Below are 27,781 nucleotides of genomic sequence, written 5' to 3'. Positions count from 1 at the left end.
CTGTTAGTGTTGTTTCAATAACAATGGAGTTTTATTTGTACCCTTGGCTGGTTTGCCTAGATTTATTAATTTGCCAGATGAACCAGAAATATCCAGCAGTTCCCATCCTTGAATAATATGTTCACACAATATTTAAATGAATTTAATTTTAGATTTGGAAATCCCATAACTGAAAATGTAAGATTTGTGGAAGAGGAAAATTAGACATTAATATATAATTTTATTTTGAAGGTAAAAACAATCCAGAAAATTGCTGTGAATTTTATACAGGAAAAATGATTAAGTTAAATCAAGATCCTTAAATATTACACAGTATTATATTGAGATTCAATGTGTATTTTAAAAGAAAATGTTTTAGCACTGCTAATTATAACAGAAACAAATGCCAGAACCTTTTGTTGTGACCAAGGTTTGAAAATTTTACCGAAGGGATTTTTTTTCCAATGTTTTTCAATTCTGCAGCAGTCACCCTGGGCTCTCACACTGCTGGCAAGTGATTGGCCTCAGTGGGCTATAGCTGGGCCCACCACCCCCGGCCTGCCCCAGGCTTTCCCAGACAAGCCAGAGCTGGTTGTGGTGCACTGCCATGGAGGAAATTCACCCAGCCAGGGCTGGCTGCTGGCTGGGCAGCAGTCCCTGTGCCAGCCTGCCCCCCAACTCCTGTATAGCACTGGAAAAGCTGCTATTTTAGAAGCTAGCTTCCAATCTCCTTCTTTTACTGCAGCAGTCCTGATCTTTTGCCTTGGATCAATGAAACTGCTGGAACCAGAGGGGCTTAAGTCCTCTTCAGAGAATGGGAGGGCACAAACACAGCTGATCTACCCACTCAGCTGATCAAGGGAAGCCAGTTGATGTGATCTTTTTGAATTTCATAAAGCTTTTGATACTGTCTCTCTCAGGACCCTTCTGGAGAAAATGTCCAGCACTCAGCTGGATAAACACTTCATGTGATGGGTGAGCAGCTGGCTCATGGGTCAGGCACAAAGGGTTACAGTGCATGGAGTGACATCAGACTGGTGTGACCTGTCACTTGTGGGGTTCCACAGGGCTCCGTCCATAGCCCTGTGCTCTTCAATGTCTTCATAAATGACTTGGACACAGGACTGGAAGGGATACTAAGCAAGTTTGCAGATGATACAGACATAGAGAAGCTGTTGACTGCCTTGAGGGCAGAGAGGCCCTGCAGAGAGACCTTGACAAATTAAAGGTCAGGAAAATCATCACTGTGTGAAGTTTAACACGGGAAAGTGCTGGATTCTTATCCAGCATCAGGGATGGGGCAAACCTGGGTGTTTGGACCACCTGGGAATGAGATACTGGAAAGCAGTGCCATGGAAAGGGGCCTGGGGGTCCTGGTTGAGGGCAAGTTGAACATGAGTCAGCAGTGCCCTGGCAGCCAAGAGAGTCACCCCTGTTCTGGGGGGCATCAGGGACAGCATCAGAAGCCAAGCAAGAGGGAATTGTCTGCTCTGCACTGGGGTAGCCTCAGCTCAAGTGCTGGAGGCAGTTTTATTACAGACATTAAGCTGTTAGGGAGCTTAGTGTCCAAAAGAGGGCAACCAAGGTGGTGAAGGGACTTAAGGAGAAGCTGTATGAGGAGTGATGGAGGTCGCTGGGCTGTTCAGGTTGGAGAAGAGGAGACTGAAAGAAGACCTTATGGCAGTCTACAATTTCCTCATGAAGGGAAGAGGAGGGGCAGGCATTGATCTCTTCTCTGTGATGACCAGTGACAGGACCCAAGACAATGGCTTGAAGTTGTGTAAGTGCAGGTGTAGGCTAGGTATTAGAAAAAGGTTTTTCACCCAGGGAATGGTTGGGAACTGTAACAGCCCTACCCCCAGAAAGTTGGTCTGGGGTGTTCCTGACAGTTCAAGTTCTGTTGGTCTGGCAGAGAAGCATTTGAACAATATTCTTGGGGGATGGTGCTGTGTAGGGCTGGACTCAAAGATCCTTGATAACCCCTTCCAACTCAGCATACTCTGTGATTCTGTGATTTAATTGCTGAAAAGTTGTAATATTTTAAAAGAGCAGAGTCCTTTACAAAAATATTTTTGTATTTGTTTAGACTCATTTTGTTTCTATACTCCTGTTGTCTTCTCTCTCCTCACCACCTGAAATCATAGCTCCAGCACAGACATCTCAAGGAGATGGCAGAACTTTCCTCCTGATCTATGGCATCTTCAGTAAGGATTCACATACTTCTCTCTTCCTTCCCCTCCCACTTCCCACTTCAGCTGATGGAGATGAGAACTGGAAGTAAAATGTAATCACAGATTGCACAGTAAAAAGATCACAGGTTGAGGTAAGAACAATTTACTGGAAACAGAAATGAGATAAGAAAGCCTGCAGATGTACCTTCATTATGCTAGGCCACAGGGAATGGAAACTGTAAGCCTTGAAGTCTGTATCCTCCCTTCCAGCTATGCATGATCACATCTCGAATAGTAAGGAGGCAGCTGCAAATGAAAAAAATTATAAGTATTGTAGCAGATACTATCTTCCCTACAGTGATTCATCACCTCTTGCCTATCATATTTCAATATTATATAGTCCTTATAATGCAGAGCAAAACCTCAGAAATAGGGGTGGTCAGAATCTTGATGACTCAATTCAAACATTTCTCAACTTCTTTTGACTGTCAGAAAAATGGACTGAGAACAGCAGGACAACCCTTTCCTCTCAACAAACTGTGTAATAATCTGAAATGAAACTTATTTGGCAGAAAATAATTTGTGCATTAAAGTATTACTTTGAAATTTGATGGTCAAACTTACATTTCCTTCGTTGGAAGTTTTGTATCTGTCTTTTGATATTTTTGTGTTGCATCTACTCATGTTAGCCCCTAGTAGTCCCTCATGTCAGAGTAGCTCACTTGCTTCTGGCTGATTACCTGATGATCTTTTAGGAAATGCCTGTAGGTCAAGAAAATATAATTATTTCTTCAGACTGTGGTCTGTGTATTTCAACAAGGTGATATTAACAACCTGACACAGTGACATAAACCTTCATCCAATTCATTAAACCAGATTATGACATATAAGGGGATAAGAAGGAAAAACAGTCACCAGAATCAGACTTGATATTTAAACTTTTTAATAAGGCAAACCAGAATGACATTCTTGAGGCAGTTCCATCTTGCCATCTTAACATCCCCACCTCATCAGTTAAATTGCATGCTGCTAATGATAGCCATGGTATGCTCAGAGAGGTTGACAATAATGCTGTTTTGAAGGTGTCCCAATCTTAACAGATGGTGTTTGTGTAAAGTAAGGTGCTGGATTTACTCTTATTTTCCTAGCAGCACTTACTATGGTGTGCTGGTTTTAACAACTAGCAGGAAAGTAAATTTCAACAAGGCCCACCCTTTTGGCCCACCCATTATAATAATGGAGGAACTGTAGGGAGAAAATATGAAGTGGAATAACAACTTACTAAATTTGTGATAGCTGGTGCAGTATTAATGGCAAAATGTGTATAAAAGAGAGAGGGATCCACAAAAAGTTATTCACCACTAGGAAAAAAATGGCTTCCCAAAAGCAGTGCTGTCCACATGGTTCCATACAAAATCAATACATTAAGAAGAGATCTCATGGCTTAAAATTGGCTAATGCCTCAACCTCAAGTCTGAAAAATACCCAAAACAAATCACAATGAACTGGGACAAAAAAAAAACAACCCTTGGGAGTTAGATCATCCATGTTGTGCTGCCTGCTGTTTTTCTGGATCAGTGTGCTTGTCTGTGTTCAGCACTGCTTGCTCAGCTTGACTCTGTTCTGGGGACACACATGCTCTTGAAGGAGTGGAGGGAGTGGTGGTGGCAGAGAGGGAGCTGGGGCTGCCACCTGATCCCAACACCTTTCTCTGGAGAGAGCCAGGCAAGGTTGTGACTTTCCAGCACTTGACTCTTCCTGATGTAACCTGATGTCCGCACCAATGATACATGTGGTATGAAATTAAAAAGCCCTAAAAACTTCACGCCCTTTTCTCTGTAGCCAGGACATACGGTTGCAGTTTTGTATCAATATCAGCTCCAGTTTCCATTACTAGGAGCCTCTGTTCTGTAGAGATGCCATGGTGTATTCCTCAAGGAGTGCAAGTTTGTTGTAGCATTCCAACTTGCTTCAGTGGCAGCTCAGCAGGACCAGCCAGGCCACTCAAAACAGCAAATATGCAAGATGGGAGCTCCTGATTACCGCAAAGAGCAAAATAAACAAAAACTATGTACTCTGGCTGCCTCTAATGTCAGATTCTTAAGGGAACAGATCATGCTGTTGAAAAAGTCCCAGGATATTTTTAACTGGTTTTATTCAGAAAGCAAACATGATGAATAACAGGCAAGGATATTCACTTAGATCATGATTCATGAATTGCCCAAATGAAAGCTGTGATAATATTCATCAAGGATGGTGAAAAGATAAGGACATGCCCAGCTGTTTTGTTTTTTTTTTTATTCTGACTACATTTGTACAAAACTAGCTTCATTAAGTAACCTTTCCAACAAAGCTTTTCTTAAACATACATCCTTTTGTCTCCCTCTATCAAGATAAATATTTTCTCCTTGTTCTTAAGGCAAACTTTCCCTCTCACTGAGACTCTTGCAATGTGACAAGCCTGCATAATCCACTGCATGAAAAGATCTCAAATATAATTTGCATGATGTTGAGCAGCATAAAATGACATTTCAGGCAGAGGTATTTGAAAAATTCTGAAGAATAGATTTTGTTTTTCAACCAGAGGAGGTTTGCAATGAGCCAAAGCCAGATGAGAGCATTAACATTTAGGTGAATAGTGACAGTGATGGTAAGGGAAAAGGGTAAGTATGAAAGGAACGAACAATTATGATAATTTTGTTTGTTTCTCAAAAGATGAGATAATATGGATGACAGAAAACAAATATGCTTCTGCAAGTAGTTATTCCTTTATTTTCAAGTAACATTATGTGTCATATGTGCATATTTATAAAGGAAGCCTATTTTCTTATGTGTTTGCAATAACACATGAATTAAAATAGCACACAGATTTAAAAAAAAAACCAAAAAAACATTCCTCTGTAAGATGTCCTAGCTTTTCATTCTAATAGTGCTTAGCAGAATAGGTAATGACTCTCAGTTGTTTTTGTTGTTGATGGAAGACACCACTGAAAACAGACCACAATGTAAAATAACATGTCTTGATAGTGTCATGTACATAATGTGTTTAGGTATTCAGGAAAAAAAAACTCCTACAGCCCCCCAAACAGTTCAATCTTTTGTATCACAGACCTTAAGAAGGTAAACACTTTGATAATAATCTATCCATGTTTTTAAGGACTTGAACCATGATATAGGCAGTTGAAGCTCCTACTTGACTTCAAGCTTCCTCTGACAACTTGACCAGGTCACTTACATCAGTTTACTTTGAAAAAATGAGATAATCCCTCTTTCACATTTTCATATTTCAGGCTGGGGCTGAGCAGATGGAGAGCAGCCCTGTGAGAAGGCCTTGGGAGTGCTGCTGGGTGAGAGGCTGGACATGACCCAGCCATGGGCACTCCCAGCCCAGAGAGCCAAACGTGTCCTGGGCTGCATCCAAAGCAGCGTGGGCAGCAGGGGAGGGAGGGGATTCTGCCCCTCTGCTCTGCTCTGGTGAGAGCCCACCTGGAACCCTGCATCCAGCTCTGGGGTCCCAGCACAGGAAGGACATGGATCTGCTGGAGTGAGTCCAGAGGAGGCCAAGAAGATGATCAGAGGGCAGTAGCACATCTTCTCTCCTAAAAAGACAGGCTGAGAAGGTTGGGGCTGTTCAGCCTGACGAACAGAAGTCTCTAGGGACACTTTAGAGCAGCCTTCCAGTATGTGAAGTGGGCCAACAGGAAAAAAAGAAAAGGACATTTTACAAGGGAGAATGATTTTAAACTGAAAGGAGTGTAGGTTAAGACTAGATATGAGGAAAAAATCCCAGTTTTTTCCCCCTCTCACCTCTGGGAGGTGAGGTACTGTAACAGGATGCCCAGAAAATCTGTGGGTGCCCCATCTCTGGCAGTGTTCAAGGCCAGGGGTTTTGAGAAACCTCGTATAGTAGAAGGTGTCCCTGCTTATGCCAGTAGAGTTGAAACTAGGTGATCTTTAAGATCTCTTCCAACTCATATAATTTTATGGTTCTATGGTTATATGATATTTGGGTGGCAGAGTTGCTGACACAAGAAGCAAACTCCATGTTCTCAAATGAAGAGTCCCATTTGAATGTGACTTCTATGGAGGTCCACCAGGTCATATAACACCTTATCCATGGGGTACAGCTGAATAATGAAAATTTTCAGTAAAAGTCAAGTGGAGACTATTGTCAAAATACACTGCGGCAGTAATCTTTGTCAGGCATTGTTGAAAACTAATATTGGGAAGGTAGGTTGCCCAGATGTGGAGTTCTGATGCTGAGGAAAGAATGCCTCTCTGCCACAGAGATCTAGCATTGCCTTTGCCAGTCATCCCAAAATGAACTGACACCACTAGCAGGCAAGCATCCAGATATGAAGGTATGAAGCCCAGACCTCATAACTAAGCTTGTCTTTCAAACCTAAGCTCCAAATCCAAGCTTGACTTTTCCCCATCATCACGCTGGAAGGATTCTCCTTCACACAGGCAGTACTGAGGGAGTGACCACTCTACACTGGTTATTTGAAAAGTGGGAACAATTTTCTAGGTACTTTGAAGAGCATGTTGCAGCGCTGGATTTGATTGTGAAGGTTATGTGTGGAGCAGACTGACACCTGGTGCTGCCAGGGCACTGTGAGAAATGCAAGAGAAGGTATTAGCATCACCTCAGGCAGTGCAGAGCATATTACTTTCCTTATCCATAACTTTTCATTCTGGGACAAAGTTGGTATTGTGACAGCAGCAGAAAGATAGTATTTTATTTTACACAATTCAATAACCATTGTATTTTTCCTTGCAATATGAATACACAATGCCTATCTATCCTACACCATTGCCATTCCATCAGAAACCTTTTTGACCCCATCAGCCTGGGCTTCAAGAACAAAACCCACTGCTGCTGCCCAAGAAATTCCCAGCCCAGTGCATTGGAGCACATCTACCAGACCTACAGGGGTGGCAGCTGTCCCACCAAGAACTTTCATGAGTCTGGCAGCTGCCAGTTGCCAAAAGTAAATATCAAGCATTTCTCTTTTATGCAGTCTGATTGAAATGGGTCTCTTTTTTTGGCTCATACAAGTCTCTGGACATGTTTTTTGCTACAGATATTTCATCTGACCCATTTCTGCAATGTGACTCACTGTATTTATTTCTATTAGGAATGGTGGTGGCCAAATTCTTACCACAGCTGGATATCTCTGCATCTCTACCCTTTATGGTTCCAGTTCAGTCTGAAGAAAATGTAATAAATATCATTGGGAAGTAATGGAATACTTTTTCAGAGGTGATCATCATGCGAGTCAGGACAAAATATATCCTGAGATCTTCACTTGGAGTAGCTTGTGCTCATTTGACTTATAAATTTGTCTCTGCAAGAGGAAAAGAGATAGATTTCAGGCTGTCTTATTTAATAGAAACCCACTGACAACTTTGAGGGCTGTGTAGGTTTTGTTCTTTTCCAGTGCAAGGCCAGACCTATATTCTACAGATAAAGGTTGACCTGCAAAACTCATTTCCCTGTGAAGTCTGAGATTTTTGTCTACAGAGGGTGGTACTTCAGACAAAATGTCATAGCATAATTTTATCTATCTTTGTGCTTTCAGCCTTGAAATAAACTCTGTTACCATATAGGTTTATTTCAGAAAATAAAATAAAGCAAATGTTAAAAAAGTCCAGTTGTGCTTGAAAGCTTATGTATTTTTCCAACTTTATCAGTTGCTCTAGTAACAGATACTATCATTCTTGTTCCCTCATAAACCATGTCTTGTTTTTTTCCTTACTTTGCTTTTGAAAATGTACAGAGAGAAGGAGATGGTTTGAAGGGAGATTAGGTAGCTGAAGTACTTTCTTCATATAGATACATTTTTTAGCTAGGCCAAACAAATTCCATTGAAACAGTATGTCATTTAACATTTCTTTCTTTTACTGTCTCTTAGATGGTTCTCTCTCTACTCAGCAAATCTTAGTCTTGTTCAAATATGTGCACTGACTGTTTTTTCCTAAACTAATGTAGTTATTATCTCCACAATACTCAGGGCATTTGAGTTCCAAGGAGTTACAGATTTATTGCATAGCTTTGGTAGGTACCGTAACACAGTTATGTTTGTGCCAAATTTTTGTGGCTCCTCTTGACTGGACTCAATTATCATATTTTCTATCAGAACCAAGAGTCGCCTGAGGAGACTTAATCTGTGGCAGAAACAGTCAGAAAAAGTCAAGAAGCATCCATCTGTATAAAAAAATCTATTTGCAAAACCAAGCCATAAATTCTCTTCAAGGGCCTCAATGCTGTTTTCAGCTGCACCTACACAAATGGTGTAGGCAGATACATCTTGCTATGTCTGCCCTTGCTGATGGCAAGACACAAACCAGCTCTCTTCCAGGAACTGAATAGTCTCATTCAGCATATGTACAGCTCTGAGCTAATGCATTTAAATGGCTCTGGCCTGCAGCCAGCATTAGGCACACAAGTAAAGCAGACGTGACCATCTGTACCTGTCTGTGCCTCCAAAAGTAGAGTGCTTGTCATTGTTTCCAGCATTCATGGTATTGAACACTTGCTAAAACCTTTAAAATATTCTCTTTGCTCTTGATGTGCCCAGCTGCATGTCAATTAATCCAGCAAAGGAAAAAGCACAACTCCTGCAGCAACCAGTTATTTATTTCCCATGTTTTACTCTCCAATTTTTTCTGCTTTTACTCAGCTGAATCAGCTTAATTCTTTGATTATTATTTTTTGTTCTATCTAGGTTTACTCTCAGCTGTTTCCTCTATCATATGCAGGGTGCAAAAGGGTAAGTTTATTTCAGTTTTGCTCACCCTCAGACAACTATCCTTTCAGTGGACTTTGCTGCAGGTAAAATTGAGCTTGAATTGAAAGGCTGTTGTGTTCAATACCATGGCTCAGACCTTTACATTATGCTCTTGTACAGTAATGTCCACTGGGCTTCTCTGTGTAGCAAAATCTGTTTTAAAATTTGCTTCAAAATTTCTGCCAGGATGCATTTTTCATTTAGTTTTTCCCCCAAACCACAATTTTGTTCAGTGGCGTGACACTTGCCTTGCATGGCTCATGCCCTACTGTCTGTGTGTGAGGAAGTCCCTGCAGAACTTGACATAGTGAGCTCTAAAGAAATGCAGGTGAGTCACATTAGAAGCGACATCTGGTTCTAGGAGATCATAAGACAAGACAGCCTTGAGTTTTTGAATCTGTGACACTGTTCTGGGTATTCACAGTCTTCTTTCATTCATAACCAAGGACTTCAAGATCTTTGCAATGCACCATTTGTGTAGAGGTAACCTTAATATATGTTAGATCACAAATGTTCTCACTGTAAGGCTTCTGTACCCTACATAGTCAGGGCACAAATGTAAATAAGAATTGAAGTCTTGTGGTCTGGCCATGAAGTAAGCAAGTGTGACAACTGAAAAACTTATCTTTCCAAGTGGATATTTTCTCTTGGAAACTGATCAGAAAGGATTCATAATCATTAACTTTAAAAATCACACTCAGATGGTAATTTTTTTCCTTCAAGCCTAATGTCCCAGTTGAGAGTCATTTCCCATTTCAAGAACCAAGTGCTCACTGATCACAAGAGATGGCAGGCACTGATGGTGATCTGACATGGGCACAGGATAAAGACTCTCTGACAGGTCTGTTCCAAGCGACCCTATGCATCCAGCAGGATGAAGCAGAGGGATTCTTGAGGAAACATGCACCATTGCCAGAGCAGAAGGAATTCAGTTTCCCCCTAACTGCCTTGTACCTTTCATTTTTATAGTCCAATTCCTCTGAAAGTCCAAAAATAAGTGACTGTGTATCTTACCTTATAGTCTGATGTGATGTGGGTTTAAGAGTTACTTATGTAGGATGTGAAAGTTTTCTAAGAACCATGTAAGTACCCTGCTTCTGTACCACACATAGATTTCCTCTGAATGATACATTGGCTAAGGAGATCTAGTCCAAGACCAGGAACTTGTTAATATGTAAAGCAAAGGGGGATAAAGAGAGTAGGGATAGGAAAGGGACACCAAGAAATAACACAGGCACAATTTTCCACCCCTGTCAAACCTTTCTCGTCTGCATGCAAGGTTGAAGTTCTCCTCAGCCTGTCTGAAAGTGCCAGAACAGGGCTTTGCTTCATCTGCCCCTGGCTAGAGTGAAAACAGCTAGTGATAGATATGTTGAATGCAACCCATACTGGCACCTGTGTTATTGGGAGCTTCTGGTTGTTTCATATATCTAAAGTTGTTCCACAGGTTTAGCAAGCAAGCAATGGTCATAGTAGGCTTCTTGATTACTCAAAGAATTTACACTTTTGCAGCTTTTTGTGACACATTTGAATGCCATTCAAGCATTCCTAATCCAATTGCATGGGATCAATTCAAAATATGCAACAATTGTGTAGTATAGCTTCTCTTCTAAGTATTTCTTCTCATCTAACAGTTCTCAGAGCACTTGGTCAGTCTTACAGCAGTCTGCCTGGTTATCATACCTGCTTATCATAGGGGTGTTCTTTCATACTCAGGTTGACCGGATTTTGATGTACAAATCAAAATTCAAAGAGACTAGCTCAAGTGCTTGCAGGTAAGTGATAAGAAGCAAGAAAGATGAAAGCAACCAAGGGCGGGAACTCCAGGTTTTAGACTACAGCTGATCTCTTAATTACCTTTGGTCATGTTCTGGAAAGGAGGAATATACTTCCAATATATAATTATCTTTCTCTGCACACTTCCAGAGAGGGAGAAAGAGCCACTTGAGGATATTGTAGAGGGATTATGGAGGTTTATCATGCTTCCATTTTTCAGGAGGTCGGTCCTGTAATGTTATCAACATACACTGCTTTTGCAAGTTAAGATTTATTAAAAGCACTTGCCTTGTTGGAGCTCTTTCATGATCAGGAATGTCCAACAAATCTGGGGAAAGAAATGAGGAGTCTGAGGTGTCCTCTGGATCATTTATTGCACTGAAGGCTTCCCTCAGAGAGGGGCTAAATAATAGCAAGGTCCAGTAAAGGAGCTCCTTATGGAGAGAGCAGAAAGGATAAAATTTGACAGGAGGAGAACAGCAAACAATAAAGGTTTTCAGAAGGAATATCGTGGCCGTCAAGATACACAGAGCTTAAGAAGTATTAAAGAGGGGGTGTAAAAATGAATGCATGATACAGTTAGTGCTCCTGCAAGTGTGGTATAAAACCAGACAGCCTATTACAGCAGCTCTAAGGACACAGACAGTACCACTTTGCACAAGTCAGTGCACTAATTTGCTGCTTACTGTCTTCTACCAGATACTCCGTGTTCCACTTCAGCTTTGCTCCTTGACTATATAAATCATATCCATACTGATTTTCTCCCTCTTGCCTTTTAGGCTCTGTGTCTGATGAAGAGCCACACTGTCGCCCTCAAAGACTCAACACCCAGGGAAACATGCAGTACCCAGGACAAGGCAGTGACTCATCTAATCCCTGCTGGTGCTGGCCTGCTTTGTAAAAGCACTCGTGTTCCTATTATGTCTGTGTGGCATGGCATTGCACAGAGAGGAGATGCTCCTGCAGAAATCCCCCAGACAGGCCAGCACTCCTGGTCCAAGCCTAGGGTTTCAGGAGTTATCTCATCCTCCCCATTGTGCAAGACCAGCACTGCACACTTAGTTCACTGGCCCTGGGACCACACTATAATTTTGACTTATTAATTAGAACTATAGCCCCTGCAAACTTTATGTCAATAATGTGTGTGGCATCTCACTTGGAGGGCAGTGAGAGTCTTAAACTCAGAAACAATATTATTTACTTTATAAAATCAACAAAATAACCCCAAAAATGCCAGAGCTGGCATCATGAAGATTGATGTGAGTCCACAGGAATGAATCCTTTTGCTGTGTTCCTTGCCTAAAAATGCAAGGTTAATCCAGCTGCTTCCAGTGGGGCAAGTAGGAGATTTCTTCTAGAAAATATTCCAGGGACTTCTGTATTTTTCTTTTTAGTGCCTTCCAGCAAAGATCATCTGCTAGGACCATCTGGATGTCATGAGTTCAGTGAATTTCCTCTGTTAAAGGTAAACTTGGCTGTATGTAGAGTAGCAGATGCCTTTTCTATTTGTGGCTGACATTGCTTGCATTTTCCTGTTGACCATAATCTGTGATAAAAATTTTGTTTGTCTTCACCTTACCTTCCCCATTCTGCCCTTTTTCAGAGAGATTTAAAAAAAAAGCATCATTTGTAGAATTATTTAGGAATGGTGAACCCAAGAAGAGCCTTTATTTTCCACCACTCATTTGTAGTATGGAGCACATCCAGCCCCAAAGACAGAATAATGAAATGATAATGTAGAGTTTCTTTAATAATTGGTGCCTTTTCTTCAGTGACACTTTCTGTTTGTGGCACTCTGTTGGTTGACTTTCATGGCACCTGAACAGCTAAGAACTTTCATTTCCCTACAGTACTCCCAAGGGAAAGGGAAGGCATGGAGGAATGTCTGGAGGCAATTCTTTCTTGATAAAAAGTGTGAATGCATCCTATATGCATATGTTGCAGAAGTTTCTCAGAAATGTAGTGATGCTTGAAGCAGTCATTGGAGAAAAATTTGGGCCATATTTGAAACACACACAACCAATGCCTCATTTACATATCACATTTATTTTCTTCTATGAGGAAGCTGGGATTTGACAGCTGTCAAGAGCATGAAGCCTGGGTCATCCTGTGTTTGTTAGAATTTAAGCAGTATGGACAGCACAGGCAACTGTTTTGAGCTCTGTTATCTATCTGGTGTCAGTGGGGCCCTGTGGACTGCTGCTCTCAAGGGGATGGGCATGGACTGAGAGAGCTGTGCTAGCAGAAACTTAACTGTGGCTATTTCACAGTGTTGGTTTTAGTGCAAGTATCTACAAAAAGCCAATGCAGTGGTCTTATACTGATGAAATATACAGGTGCTCATGCACTGCTATGCACTTGCAAAAGCACTACAGCCTAAATGGTCTAACTTAAGGTTTTCCACACAGAAATCTATGACAGGCCAGGGAATTAAGGAGGGCCAATACCCCACTGCTGGTGATCAAAGATGTAACAAGTCTCTGCTGCAAGAAGTTAATGCAGCTGGGAAATGTTCAGCATTCCAGCCTGAGTCCTTAGCATATCCTGTGAAAGTCTGAGACACAGCCTATTTTTGCTTGAAGTTAACTTTGTGGGAACTATAATCTGAATCATGAACACAGTACTTCAACTGTAGGAGCAGGAATCCCATTATTTACTTCATCACAAAGGCATTTGTAAACTGTAAATGCACAGGTTTCAACACAGACCACAAAACTGGGGTAAAGTGGTCTGTTAGATATTTTTGAACTTGTAGAACTTTGTCTCCTAAGAACACATGTGATTCTTGTTCTTTCAGTGGAGAGGTTTGCAGATCCATGTGGGCAAATTGCCCTGAGTCACCAACTCAAACAATTAAACAGGAAAGGGAAACAGAGGAGGAGGGTAGGCCCTACATTTCCTTGCCTGTAAAAAAAGACCGTGGAAGCAGGGGGGGGGAAAAAAAAGGACAAGAAAAGCCAAAGTCAGATTTAGAACACTTGAAACAAAACCTCACCATTGAAAGGGAAGAAATGAAACAAAAGAGATGAAACAAAATGGTTTTGTCACAGGCTACTGATGTCTCCATATACACCCTTTCATTTTCCACTGGTCTCCAGGAGCATTTTGACCTAATTTTTGATAGGCATTTTGCTTAGAAACATGGTGGAAGAAGCCATCCACGGAAAGTTGTTTTGCTTCTGTGCTTTTTTTCATGCTTACTTTCAAGCCTGGGTTTTAGCGTTCCATAATAATTTGTTTTCAGGAAAACAGCAGTCTGCCTTCATCTCTCTGGTATGCTCCTGGTTGCTCTTTTAGCTGTATAACAGCGTGTTCCATCTTAGGGTGCTTTGAAAGTCTGAGGAGGTAAGCTGTTCCAGGATGCTGTATATTTAAATAGCAGGCTACTGCATACAATGCAGAAGTGTCATCTAAAATGCTAGCCTTTCTGCTACATGTGCAAGAGAGATGCTGATTTACCACTGGAAAAGTTGCAAAAGGACTCTCTTCCCCCTACAGCATTTGTATTCTCTCCTATGCTGGGAGCAGAAATGCTGAGGAAATGGCCCTTGCCCTAGCACAGTCCTATACCAGGTTTTGGGGCTGTCACACACACCCTTCATGTGAGTGTGGGGTACACATAAGGTTTATTATGTACAACATATAAGGAAGCCATGCAACTGCACTGCTATGACATTCACGGCAGGGCTTTTTCTGTCCCCAGGCATCTGGCATACTGCAAAGGAGGTGTGTGTTTCTGAGTGCCTCAGGAGAAGGAAACTCACCTTCTTGCATTCCAAGCAGGCAGGCTGAGGTATTAATCTTTGGCAAGACTGAGGCAGCTGTGGATGTAGACGTGTGTAGATGTAGCATGGTTAATTTGGGAGTTCAGAAATAAAATAATTCAGCAGCTGTTAAAGAATAAACTTCTTATGAAGGTTACTGAAATACGAGCTGGAAAACCTCCAGTGCTCCTCCCCGTGTAGCTTTAAGCCTGAGTATGTCTCCTCCATTCTAGAGTGCAGCTGCATGGACTAAAGGTTTGATCAGAAGCACATAATGAGCTTTTTAGGAGGAGTGTCTGGCCATCTCCATTGGATGTCTTTGGCAATGCTAGTGAGTGTCAACATCTCTACTTAGCTTGCTCATGTCTTTCTGAAACATGGATACCATTAGAAAGTTTTGCTATCTACTGTTTGCTTGCTGGCTTTTATTATTTCAACAATAATAAAAAACAAAGTTAAAAACTTCCCAAATCTATTATAAGATCTGAATCTCTTAACTGATTATACAATTGTTGTCCTTCATAGTTATATTTCCAAAAGAATTTTGCTTTTCTTCCAAAACTTTCATCCCAGAGAGTTCATGATGAAAACTGAATGCAGGACCTTGTTTCATCTCATTATGTTTAGTTTCCATCTTCCTTGGGTTTTCCTTAATTCAGAAAAGCTAACAAAAAAGATGGTGGATATGATTTCTATTCCAGGGAAGTAAAACAAGAACCTTTTGTTCTGACAAGAAAGGTATCAAAAAAACTGTATTTCATAGCACACCTGAAGGACAGGATGCCATCCAATGAGATCTGGACAAGCCTGAGAAATTTGCCCACATTAATCTCATGAGTTTTAACAAGATCAAGTGCAAGGTGCTGCACCTGAGCTATGGCAACCCCTGGAATCCACAAGCTGTGGATGAACAGGTCAAAAGCAGCCCTGTGAGAAGGCCCTGTGGGTGCTGGTGGGTGAGAGGCTGGACATGACCCAGCCATGGGCACTCCCAGCCCAGAGAGCCAAACGTGTCCTGGGCTGCATCCAAAGCAGCGTGGGCAGCAGGGGAGGGAGGGGATTCTGTCCCTCTGCTCTGCTCTGGTGAGACCTCACCTGGAACCCTGCATCCAGCTCTAGGGTCCCAGCACAGGAAGGACATGGAGCTGTTGGAGTGAGTACAGAGGACAGTCACAGAGGTGGCAAGAGGGTTGCAGCCCCTGTCCTGTGAGTGAGGGCTGAGAGAATTTGGATTATTCAGAGAAGGGAAGGCTTCAGGGTGACCTTATTGTTGCCTGCTAGTACCTGAAAGGGGCCTACAAAAGAGATGGAGGGAGTTTTTATGAGAGTATGTAGTGACAGAAAAGGGGGAATGGCTCTACGCTGAAATACAGTAGGTTTAGATTAGAGATTAGGAGAAATTCTTTACTCTGAGGGTGATGAGGCAAAGAAGCTGTGGATACCTCATCCCTGGCACTGTTCAAGTACAGACTGAATGGAGCTCTGAACAACTTGATCTAGTGCTAGATGTCTCTGTCCATAGCAGGGAGATTGGAACTAGACGGTTCCTTCCAGCCCAAACCAAACCATTCAGTGATTTTATGATTTTCTGATTATACAGCAGTTGCAATTATTCCTTTATCAAATATGAGTTGCTCTTTTTATTATAGTTTCTTTTTTTAATTAGCTGTGCCAGGTTGCCAGGTCCAAGAATCTGGACTTGTAAGAAAAATTGAGTAGATGAAGAAATGTTCTTCTTTATTTGTTTCATAATATTAAGTCAGTGTTTAGGCTGTATTTATGACACACTTTCCACAGACAAGCTTTGACTCAGATGCACAGATGTAAAAAAGCTGTGTGTATATTTTTGTATCTTTTGATATAAATGCTGGTTTACTGTGATGTAATGGACAATAACCACTGCCAAGGGATATCTTGTGTTTCACACATCAAATTAGGAAACAAAATTAAATATGGAAAGCATTTTTTCCAATTTTGCACAACTTTCTGAGTTTTAATTAGATTTTCCTTGGTCAAATAGGAACATATTTAATTCCCTCAGCATAGCTTTATTTACTTGGGTTAATAGTCATAGAACATAGTCATAAAAGTGGACATCAGAATTAGCATACCTCTAATAGGAGCAGAGTCAGTGAAATCAGCCATGGTCTCAGGCTGCCTGCAGACTGACTACTGTTTTGACACTACTGCCAGTGTTACACATACACATGAGCCAGAGCAAGAAATTGCTTTCATACCATGATGTTTGACCATGTCATAAAACAGAGGGCTTCTGTGGGGTATTCCTCCTTAGCAGGAGAAGAAACTGCTCTCATGTAGGCTGCCTTAGGACCTAGAAACACATCTTGCTTGACCTAAGGTTAGCAGCTTGGACTAATCAACAGACTTGCTGAAAAACAAAGCCAGAGACAAATACCAGGAAAAGGCTAGCACAGTCTGTCTATTTTTTCTGACCTGCAGTAAAAATCCCAAAGTAGGTTAGTTTTAGTAAATTCTCTGTGATGTGCATTTTGAGGAATAAAATCCAGGACTTTAGTGGTAGAAGGAAGTCCCTCTTGGTACCTGACCTACTAGACTTGAGGCAGTACAATGCGTAAGCAGGTCTTGTCTAGAATGTCAAATTTCAAAGCTGGCATATTTTTACCAAAAGTGCTTCCTGACAAGTTTCCTCTTGTTTACCAAAAACTTCTATTGGAATTATGTCTTAGTCCTGAGGTGGAATTTCTGGCTCAGTGGCAAAGCAAGTGAAGTGTTCAACACTTAGTTTGGGAGGGTGGATTTTTGATCTCTACTTATTCCAACGCAATACAAGGGTACAAACCACTGCATGACACCATACACTACCAGGGCACTGGCCATTTGAAGGGAAAGGATATTGCTCTTTTCTTTTCTTTTCTCATAAAGAACTGTAAACATCATGATGTCATCCCAGTGTGGACATGAACAAAGTTGCATCTTTTGAAATTTAGGAGTAGTTAGGTTGAAAAGCCCCTTATATTATGTTCTGGTTATATCATTAGATGTGGACAAAGACAAATTCATGAAACTCAGATGATGTCATTTACAAAAATATTTGAGCTTAAAAAGGCAGATTTCAAAAACCTCTTTGGGACTGTGCTGCTCCCATTGCAGTGAGTATGTGCGGGGCAGATTTCCCTTGTACTGAACAGGTCTGGTGTGTGGAAATGACTTTATTGTTCCCAGACTGGGTGGAGTGAGTTTCTATTGTTCTCAAGTCTGAGCTGAGAAGCTTCAGCTGCAGCCTGGCTGAAACATGTCTGGCTCTATTCAGTGTGCTCTCAGTGAGCCAGTGTGTCTATGAGCACTGCCTGGTAGCCTACCAAGATCTCTTCTGGGGCCTTAGAAGCAGCCTGGTGGCACCACTTGAGATTCTGCCTTTACAGGCTATAGCTTTGGCTTTTATTTTTATTTTCTCTCTGTAGATGTGCAACCCGATATTTTGCTCCCCAGCGCTAGGCTTTCTGGCCCCAGCATCCCAGAACTTCTCCAAGCCCTTTCCCACCTCAGGGAGCTCACAGCAGCTTGTGTGCTGCGTGGGGAATGCCTGGTTCCCCACCAAGTTCAAACTCTTCACGTGGGAACAAAAGCATCCCATAGGAAGTCATTCTAGTTGTGTCAAACATGTTGTCTACCTGATTGGTCTTCAGTCTAGCCGGTGATAAAACAGAACTCCAGGGAAGGAAAAGGCTTTCTTATCTTTAATGAAGAAGCAACTAATCATAATAAGAATGTTCAATGCTCTGAAAAGAGATCTGATGAGCAGAAGAGGCCTGAAGTATGGCCAGATCCAGCTACAATGCCTGTTGTGGGAACAATACAAGAAGTCACAGCCATACACCAACTGTTTGGGCAAATGCTATGAGCTAACCAATTCAATCAGAAAACTGCTACTGAGAAGCAGTACTGAGAAGGGCTCACTCACCCTTGCTGAAGAAGGGCCCAAGACAGAGGCAATCATAATTGCAAACCAGAATAATGAAACTGATTTTGCAGGAGAAACTGGTACTTCAGCAAGTGACCAAGGCAGAACTAGCCCAGTGCTGGAGCACCATCTGGTGACAAAAAGCCATAAAAGTTTTCTGCAGATCCCATATTGTCTGCTAAGAAAATATGTTGTCTTTGTGACTGAGATGTTGCTCAGGTGTCTGAACACTGACCTCTCTGACACAGAACATCCATGCCCCTCTGGCTGTCTAGAAGGAGATGTGACAAAAATTCACAGAGGAAAGCAGCCCAGACTGTGTTTCCTGCAAAACTAATACATGTTTTTAAATAGCAGTCAAAGAGAGAATAGCCAAAAGAGGTAAATTAATATACATGTAAGTTATTCTGCCATTCTACATATCATGAGTATGGCCAAGGAAAAGGAAGGAGTTTGCACAAGAAAGAGAATCTGCCCAAATAGCATGTAGGTCCTATAACTCCTATTTTTTTGGTAGGTTTTGATATGAATAAATTCCCTTTTGTGTAACATTTCCTTACACTTCTAAACATGTTGGCATGTCTAAGCTTGTAAAACATTGATAAAAACTTTTTTTTAAGGGACAAACTTACCCAGAATCGTAGGGTATGGAGCACTGTTCTGATCTGGTCTTTCCTTCTAGGATGTGCTCCAGCCTTTCTGATATCAGCAAAAGAGAAAAAATATATCTCAAAAGGGAAAAATATCGTTCAGGTGGATGGCAAACCTATTCATTAAGCTATTCAAAGGCTTCCTTTCATTCTTTTGCCTTCCATTTAGCTTGTGAACATCACTTCCCAGCAGAGACCCTTGGAACACAGTATTTCTATATGCATGAGCTGGTCAGACCAAACTCCATGGCAGGTCCATATCTCCCTGACTGGACATGGTTTGCACCAGCCACGGTCAGAGAAGTGTGGTTAGAAGGAGGCTGGTAGCTAGAAATCTTCCCTCTTCCCTTGACTAAGGCCCAGGCCATGTGTCCCAGCTGCCCCAGTGAGGCACAACTCACCTCTGCCCACAGTTATCCCACTGTCCCTGCTCTCTCACAAAGAAAATTCTCCTCTGCTCACCTCTCCCTTCTGCATCTAACATCTGTTTCAGACAGGATACCATGTGGCCACTGTCAGTGGCTAAAGGCTTGAAGGCACAATTTCTTGATCCCTGCTAGCAGGGAAAAAAGCCATCCCTGCAGAGAAAGTACATGTCAGAACTACTGGCTTGTGTCTGTGACCAAGCTCCATCCATCCATGGCTGGGAAGCTGGCTGGCTGAATGGTCTGTTTTGGTGAAAAAGTAGCTACTTGGAGACCAGAACACATAAAGCAATCATAGCTCCCAACACACAGCCACCTAATGGCATGCAGCATTGGAGAAAAGCACCTGCATGTTCTTTAGAGAGACTTCTTGTCCAGTGTCAAGTTGACTCTGCTGCACTGCAGGGTAGTTCTTACCTAATTCTTGATCCCAGTTTATATTTTTTGGGTGAAAGAACAAAACTGTATTCTGCCCAGTGGCAAACAAGGCTGTTTATCATGCCTTGATGTACTAGTGTTCTGGCTGGCTTGTACTCTGTACACAACTACTAACACGAGCAATCCAAAACATGGGCAGCTTAAGTTTCATGGATGTTTCCCCCTGCTGCCAATTCTGTTAATATGTCTTTAGTGCAAACGCTCTTTATTTGGGTGAGTTTCTTATATCAGGGTTGTAGTCAGAAAGGATTTCTGCAAAGCACTAATATTTTTTCATTAACTAGTGTGTATCTTTGCTTTCATTAAGTGATGCAGTTGGCTCAATTCCTTCTCCTCCAGTGGGTCAGACCCACATTACGTGGTCCCACTGAAGCACAGGAAATCAGAGGGTGATAGTTCCAGTCTTATATTTGAGGGATTTTTCTTATTATAGACATAGGTGTCATTTCTTACCACATGTCCCTGTGGATTTGGCAGTAGAAGGTGGCAGGATGCAGGACAGAGAGTACACCCCACACAGAGAACCAGTGACATGTAGGTCAGCAGGTGCTTGATTTCTAATTTTCTGTATCACGTTGCATGAGCACAAGCTTCAGTGTAAGTGCAGCAGGAGGAACATGCTCCAAGTCTGCAAGAACTGATAAGCAGAGCTGTCAGCATTGAAACTACACCCCCACATGTCACATGCAACTCAACACCACACTGGAGGCTTTAGGACTTTGATCAGCAGTTTTTTTCAGATATGGACAGCCAAACTGCCTTGCCTTGCAAGTCCTACTTGAAATCTTTTGTATTTATATCTCCTTTTGACCCTGCTCAGTCCTTCTGCTGAAGGTGAAGATTTGGTGTGACCTTCAGAGCCCAAGTGGAGAGAAGGGAAGAGAAGCATTGACTGGTTAATTGCATAGAAAGGAGGAAGAGCCTTAAAATTAAGTGTATTCTACATCAGTAGGAGGATACAGTGCTTTATACTGTGATGAGCCAGAGCTCTGTAAGCTGTTTCTCTGCAGAAAGGAACAGATTGGACCATGAGTCACTCTGAAAGTAGCATGATTCTTTTTTAAGTCAGAGCAACAGGTCTTCCACGTATAAGTTATAATTTTACTGAAAGTATATGATGATGAAAGTGCTTCATTTCCCTTATGCTGTTCACCTATTTTCCTGAGAACCAGGTAGAACAATAAAATAAAGCAGCAGATAAACATCACTTGGTTTCTACCTGGGGACTAAATGACACTTGTATTCCAAAGTAAAGTAAAGGAAAAAACCCCAAATTCCTTTCTTACATCACTGTTGATGATTGCCTGCTGTTATGGCTCCCTCTCCCACACTTATGTCATTTGGTGAGCCGGAAAAAATTTGGAATATGCAGAAGAGGGATTCCAAGAAACTCTTTACTGGACACTGTAACTGTGCTGATAAATATCACACCAAATTGTTTTACATCAGAAAGCATTAATGCTGGGGAGGTTTTCATCATGAACCAGACAAATTGAAATTCATGTGCCCATTCCTTTACGCACAGATTTGACATATAATTTTTTTGACACTATGAGTTAACTGATGAGTATGAGCAGTTGCAAAGTAACTTATCTTACAGATAAATTAAAAAAAAAACAACATCAAAAGCCTGAGCTGGATTCAAAGGCCATTACCAAATATATTTGGAAGTGGATGAAACAGAGACCTCTAATTTGAGAAATCTATAGGATGCAGAGACTTGCCAGAATTCATAGGAAAGCAAGAATTAGGAATAACCACCTGGTAGTTTTAAGACCTGTTTCCTTCTGAATTGTTTTTTGTTCTGGTTCAAATGACAGTTAGCTCTAAGGGAACTGGATACTAAGGGAAGGAGAAGTACAGACACTGCCAGTTCTCTGAAAGCACTCTGGCCCTGATCTCAGTTGGTGATTGGTAGTTGCAATGTATAGCTTCCTTGCCAGAGGGACAAGACCCTTGGGCTGGAACGGAGCAAGAAGTGAATTTAGCCAGTTGAGAAACCAGACACATCTTTTACTTTGCCCTCTTTTGGTTTCCCAGCTCTCCCCAGTCCTTTGACCCAGAATCAGCCGGGAATACCACACACGAGGATCCAAAATGCTCATCTGTTGTGAGCTAAGTACTGACTGTCTTTCCAGTTCTGGAAGTCCTCGTGGTTAAGAGCACAGCAGGGAAAACTATTCATGCACTTTGAAAGTAAAATCTTTTGAGAGAAGCTGGAGAACCTGGATATATCCAGTAAAAAGAAAAAAGTATTCTGCTTTTATATCCACTATTTCTGGTCTCAGAACTACAAAGAAGCTGGTCAGACACTTATCCTTACCTCTCTCCAAAATCAAAAGAAATAGATATTGTAGTGGGCAGGGTTCAGAAATCTGTGGGTTTCCTTTACTTTGCGGTGGAGGTAATTCGCTTTAAAAGAAGCTTACACCTCTCTCAAGGAATGCATGCACTGTTCTCTAAATTGCCTTGTCATGAGAATGTCATTCAATTATATATGTGTCAAATGGACACTTAAAATGTATCTGAAGTTTTGAAAGCCACAGTCAAATCCCCCCCCATGCCAGCAAACCAAACTCATATTTTGTGCAATTTTTTGATAATTTTGCCTTTCCAAAGACTAAGAGGAAGCAAGATGAATTTTATGATGAGATGTCTGGATCTCAGAAATTCAGACTTAACACTTTGTAGTAAATATCTCTTTATCAAAAGAGGAAGGGATGGTTCCCAACGCTGTTCCAAATATGAGCACGATCATGATGTGTATGAAGAGGTGAATGAAAGACTTTTAGCAACATCTTCTTCCAGAGACAGGGGGAGCCTTGCTAATCACATCCCAGTATCTCCCACATGCTTTTGATGAACTCCTTGGAACACATGGAATATTATTTTCTGACAAATACAGATTCAAATTCAGGATTTTAGGCACATGGCAGAGGCTGCAGTATTTGTAGCAGCATGGTTCACAGCTATATGTCCTTGTGACAGAATGTCCTGGGTTGATTATGATGTTAAATTGTATCCCTATTCGTCCACCTAACCCAGACACAGGTTCTGTATTCTTAAAATTCCATCTGAGAGTAAAAGTGAGTGGAAAAGAAGCACCAAGTCTGTTATCAGAGACTGTACTTGCTCCCCCCGCATCGGGAGTTTTGACTACAGCACAGACAGACAACAAGACACAGATCGCCTTGGCTTTCCAGCTAGCCGGAGCAGAGAGGTCTTCCTGGACCGTTTTCTTTACCTTTTCTGAAACAAATCGAACTTGCTCTGGACTGGGGACTCGGGGGAGCACCAGGAGCTTGCACCTGTGGACTACCGGGAGCCCGGCCTGGGCAGCGGCATTTTCCAGCGCCAGAGGGACTGATAACAGAGCGAACACCCCCAGGAAAGAGACCCTCTGAAGTTCGTCATCTCTTCTGAAGGGCGAGAGGTTTTGTAATTTGATATCATTCATTTTTGTGCTGAGTAGTGCTGTGCCTGTGAAATAAACAAGTTTTTTCCACTCCTCTCAGAGAAATCTCTTCCTGAACCAGCTGGGAGGTGGGGGGAAAGGCCACGTGAGTTTGCTTCCCGGGGGGAGCCCCACTGGAAGTTTTCTCCCAAATTTGCCCTAAACCAGGACACAGAAGAACCATTTTCTCTCAGTCTCCCATCTTGGCCTATCTGTCCTTTGAAGATTAAGATAGATCTTTGTGATCAACCAATCTGCCTTCCCAGGAGGGCAGGCTATATGTATTCCCCATTCTTTCTTAATGAGGTGGTGTGTTTCAGCCTGCCTGAATGGCAGTGGTTAAGATTTGTCATCAAAGTTCAGTTGAACATACCAATGATTAATTATCATCACGGATGAAAATGTGCAAAATTCAACATTTGATTTTCCTCAGCTTCACTTTCAATTATGGGACCTCCTTGTGGCTCTATCTGCTAGATGCAAAAGCCATGTCCTGTTTGATTTCTTTCTACTGGTAGTTTTGTTCTTTCAGGTCTTTTGGAACATACCTAACAGCACTGGGAATTGTCCTCATCCTAGTGGAAGCTTAATTCCTCCTTACACTTACATTTTTAGAGATGTCTGTGAGGTGCCCCCTGGCCCAGGGAGGCAAAAGTTTAGTGTCAGATAAGTATTGTTGAAGTGAGAGGTGTGGCTTTAAAGACTGGGAAGAGTGGATCCCATCCCTCTGCCTCAGGGGATGTGCCCTGTGAGCCCAGGAAGGTTTGCCCCACCCTGGACCCCTCATGGGGTGGCAGCCCATGGTGTTCTGATTGGTTTTGAGCCCCTGGGGTTTCTTCCTTCCTCTGTCCCTATTAGTCTCCACCTTAAACTCCACCCTGGTTCTGTCCCACAGAGCCCATCACCCTGCCTCTGTTCGGGGCTGTCTGTCTCTGGGTCTAAACTGAGTTTGTTCCTGCGGTGAATAAATGGTTTCCTGAGCAGAAGCCCATCTCACTGGTAACTGTAGCCTCCCTGGACATGATCTTGCAGCCCTGGAATGCTACAGGTGTCAACTAGGTCTTTATCCATTTAGTGGCTAACATGACAGATTAAATCTCACTTTGATGGGGAGTGCCATCCACCACCTTGTTAAAAAAACCCACCAGACATCTACAGTATGGATGTCTGCTAACTTCTGTCTCCCAAGCTCTCTCAAATTTTTTTTAATGTGCTAAGCCCACATTAACCCAAATGAAATGAAAATAAACCTCTTGAGGATCTAGCACAAAGTTACAGCAATATCACATTGTTTCAAGACCTATTTCTTCAGGTGGTACTTTTTTGGTGGATGGAAGGGAAAGGAGAATGAAGGTGCAGCATTGCTTGATGCAGAGCATGCTATCCCACGAAATGTGATAGGAAAGGGCTTGGCAAGGGGAAAGGGGTAATATTTAAAGCAATACTAAAGAATATTGGCAGCAGAATCCTTATTTAGGATACGTTCATCCTCATACTAAGCATGTCAAAGGCACTTGAGAAAAAGAGCTGCCAGAACACAACCAGAAAAAGATGGTAGGAAAGCAACCTAAAATCAGTCCTTGCTTTTACCTGGTTCTTCCAGTTTCTTTTCTTTGCTGACAGCTCTGCTGCCTGTGAGAAACCTCAGCATTCATCCTTAATTTGTCCCTAGACTCAAAAACTCTATGGAAAGAGAGTACAAAAGAGAGAACAACTGCTCATCAAACTGTGGTGGTTTGTCATAAGTGTAGCAAACATGCTGCACCCCTTGTATGACTTCATGTGGAAGAACAACGTCCAAAGGCATCAAGAGTTTGGAACAGTCCCTGAACTATCCCAGGATTTGGTCTTCTGAGACTGGAAAGAGGTAGAAATATGTCCTCTGAAAAAAAGGCGTCTGAGACATAAGCTGAGATACAGGCCAAGTACGGTCTGCACACATGGGTCTCAAGAGGCCACAGAGATGTAGGCAGATAAAATAAGTAAAGCAGAGTGCTGAGCAACCTGGTCTTATCACTGCCTGGCAGAGCAGCACTAAGACATGAGTCACTGAAGTACTAAAGAACTGACAGGCAGGAGGAACCTGCAAGAATTTCCATGCCTCTGCCTAAAACTCTAAAACAGGTTTGGGGCAACTTCTGAGCATCAGCATTTATATCACCAAAGATAAAGCATGAATATAAGGGAAGTGTGCAGCAGTCTTTAGCCTGGAAGGAGAACGCCTCAGAGGAATGTCTGCATTTTGCTTGTAGGCTGCTATTTGGATGATCTTATGAGATTACAGAAAATGGGGCTTTTGAATTATTTTACTATCAGAGAAGGATGGGTAAGGAGTATTCTGGGAGAAGAGTCATTAAGCAACAAATCAGGGGGCAAAGCCTGTTGGTTCTCATTAGCAATGTTAATAGCAACAGGCATGTCTTCCTTGCTGGAGATTCATTTGACATATACACAAGTAGTATCAAGTGACCAATAACTGATGGGAGTGTAATAGTTTTTGTGTCTGCCACATGTGCAGAGAGGAATTCAGTCTTCACAGTGCAATGTTATCACATTTTATCTGTTTCTATGTCTTTGAAGATAAAAAAACAACCTGATGTTGATGTTTCTAATTAAAAAATAAAAAAAATAAAAAAGACCCTTTTTGCCTCCTTCTTGGCTACTACTGTGTTTTTTTAGTTCTATTCACACCCAGAAAACTTATTTTTCGTTCTTCATGAAGTCTGATGTCAAGTGGTGTTACTGAGAGAAATAACAGCTTAGGTTGCAGAATCGTCTGAAACTAAATAGCAAAATGCTTTTCTTCAGCTGTTGGACGCCAGTGAAATCCAAATCAGTCTGCAGGTAAACAAGGCTGTTTCATCAGTTCATCTGACTATCAGTTACAGGACTACAGAGCTGTAAGTTTAAGTTACCCAGTGAGCATTGCCTCTTTTACTCATTTGGTTAAGTAAGTGCTGTGGCATGAAGTTGGAGGCAAAAATTTTGTCCTTCCTCTTTGATTGTTGTCTAATACATGTATTAACATAACCTGTTGGGCCAAATTAGACAGAACTGTGGGTAGAATTATATTTAATCTTGCTTTGCTATTATTTTTTAGCAAGTAGTTTTTTTTGATTTTTTGTATTTCCTAAGATCACGAGATGGTGGATTTGCAACCAGAAGAACTACTATATATGTACATATAATTTGAAATGCCATAACTTCAAGTCCAACTAAAGCGCATTCTTTAAGAAATAAGCTTTAATAATGTGATTTTCTTGATCAGTAGAGTCAATAAGCCATATATAGGTATGTAATATCCAAATATGCTACAACGTAGTCTACTTGCAGCTTTAATAGTCTTTTCAGAAATGCATGATGTAAGAGGTTATGAGCTCACTTCTGTTTCTGTCATAACTGCTTGAAGTGCTGAGATGGATATCCTAGTATGGGATGTTGGGTGAAACCTGCTGTTGAGCTCTTGTCACAATTTTTTTTTTGAGTTAACTCTCTGAGCAGCCCATCCTAAGATAAGGGGACAGGAATTTACTTGCATTGCTCCCTTGTGTTGTGGAGCAGATGAAGTGGCTTGCCATGCTGTGATTCTCCTGAGAACAAGCAGTCTCTAGGTGACCACTTAGAAAGTGCAGTTGAAAGGCAAACACTCTTCCTGAACAATTTTCTTTGTCTGATTACTTTCATAAATTTTACTTTACAAAATGCCTAATTTGCAACTGAAAAGGCTATTTGTCTTACTTTCCTCACAGTTTTATTCAGGAAACAGCCAAAATGGCTGGTGAAGCTCTGAGATGACTGCAGTTCAGTTTCTCAGCAGATGGAAAGAGCCCTGAGCATGCAAGGTGAATATTTGTCTAAGACTGGCCAGAAATCTGAATAGTGCTTGATTTTCTAGATTCAAGCAAATTACTCATGCTTGGGCACCCTCTTCTATAGCCCTGAGAAGCCACAATCGACAGCTTATTCTCACCCATTAAGTCAGGTCCCAAACACTATTATCAAGTCCTAACAACTGTCGTGAAAATTAGAAATATGCTGGCATTAGGAACTGGCAGCTCTGTTTAGCTCTGTCACAGGCAGACTGCCTTTCCAATGTATCATTAGGAAGCTGGGAAATTGGAGCTAATGGATGGGCTTTCTGCAGTTTTCCTCTTTTCTGGCATTCAGTGACCACTGGATGGCACTGGGGTTACTGTCCTGCTCACAGATACATTGTAAGAAAACTCACGTTTTGATTTTAGATCTTCAGAAAAATTGTCTGGGACACCGAATTTGGGCTATTTTTTTGCACATGTGTAAGGCTGTGTCATGGCGTGGCTTTACCTTTAAGGTGGTTTTGGGAGCTAAGGAAATTGAAGCTTCTGGTGGCTGATGGGAGTCTTTCCTGACC

The 27,781-nt window shown here is 41.8% G+C and overlaps 1 long non-coding RNA gene across 1 annotated transcript; it reads right to left on the bottom strand.

Moving 5' to 3' along the window:
* Window positions 1-200: 200 nt before the first annotated feature.
* On the bottom strand, window positions 201-19,791 carry LOC111940891 (uncharacterized). Its single transcript, XR_002869754.2, has 3 exons — window positions 19,057-19,791; window positions 7,313-7,498; window positions 201-2,456 (listed from the first exon to the last, which is right to left on the bottom strand). It is a non-coding gene; the product is annotated as an uncharacterized LOC111940891 (long non-coding RNA).
* Between the last annotated feature and the right edge of the window lie 7,990 nt (window positions 19,792-27,781).

The sequence above is a fragment of the Cyanistes caeruleus genome, chromosome Z, assembly GCF_971803275.1.
Source record: "Cyanistes caeruleus chromosome Z, bCyaCae1.hap1.1, whole genome shotgun sequence".
In the NCBI taxonomy this organism is placed as follows: domain Eukaryota; kingdom Metazoa; phylum Chordata; class Aves; order Passeriformes; family Paridae; genus Cyanistes; species Cyanistes caeruleus.
The sequence above is the reverse complement of the archived record's forward strand: the minus strand, read 5'-3'. Positions and strand labels throughout refer to the sequence as shown.